Source organism: Bison bison, unplaced genomic scaffold (genome assembly GCF_000754665.1).
Source record: "Bison bison bison isolate TAMUID 2011002044 unplaced genomic scaffold, Bison_UMD1.0 scf7180017850491, whole genome shotgun sequence".
Classification (NCBI taxonomy): Eukaryota; Metazoa; Chordata; class Mammalia; order Artiodactyla; family Bovidae; genus Bison; species Bison bison.
Genome location: NW_011481064.1, coordinates 726 through 1,356, shown reverse-complemented (window position 1 = coordinate 1,356; position 631 = coordinate 726). Strand labels below are relative to the sequence as shown.

General features: G+C 48.0%; 1 protein-coding gene across 1 annotated transcript in view; it reads right to left on the bottom strand.

Moving 5' to 3' along the window:
• Positions 1–346, bottom strand: part of LOC104995029 (olfactory receptor 2AG1-like) — a 5,778-nt gene extending 5,432 nt beyond the window's left edge. Inside the window, exon 1 of the mRNA XM_010848744.1 lies at positions 299–346. The gene's annotated coding sequence lies outside the window, so the exon portion shown is untranslated. The remainder of the gene's footprint in view (positions 1–298) is intronic.
• Between the last annotated feature and the right edge of the window lie 285 nt (positions 347–631).

Below are 631 nucleotides of genomic sequence, written 5' to 3'. Positions count from 1 at the left end.
TATCTGGGTCATGAAGAACTTTTTTATATAGTTCTTCTGTGTATTCTTGCCACCTGTTCTTAATATCTTTTGCTTCTGCTTCTGTTGCTGCTGCTGCTGCTAAGTCGCTTCAGTCGTGTCCGACCCTGTGTGACCCCATAGATGGCAGCCCACCAGGCTCCCCCGTCCCTGGGATTCTCCATGCAAGAACACTGGAGTGGGTTGCCATTTCCTTCTCCAGTGCATGAAAGTGAAAAGGGAAAGTGAAGTCGCTCGGTCGTGTGTCCGACTCTTAGAGACCTCATGGACTGCAGCCTACCAAGCTCCTCCATCCACGGGATTTTCCAGGCAAGAGTACTGGAGTGGGGTGCCATTGCCTTTTCCATCTGCTTCTGTTAGGTCCATAACATTTCTGTCCTTTATTGTGCCCATTGGCATGAAGTGTTCTCTTGGTATTGTTGTAGCCATGCGTTCTGGGAAACAAACTCACTTAGAAGGACAATGCAGATAGTGGAGTGCAGTTTATTATACCAGCGGGCTCAAGGCAGAGTGTCCTCTTAGCCAAGGACCCTGACCAGTTTTTGTGAAAACCTTATATACCCTAAGTGTACATGCTCAAACCCACCTCCCCAAATTCTCTGAAACTAGTCTG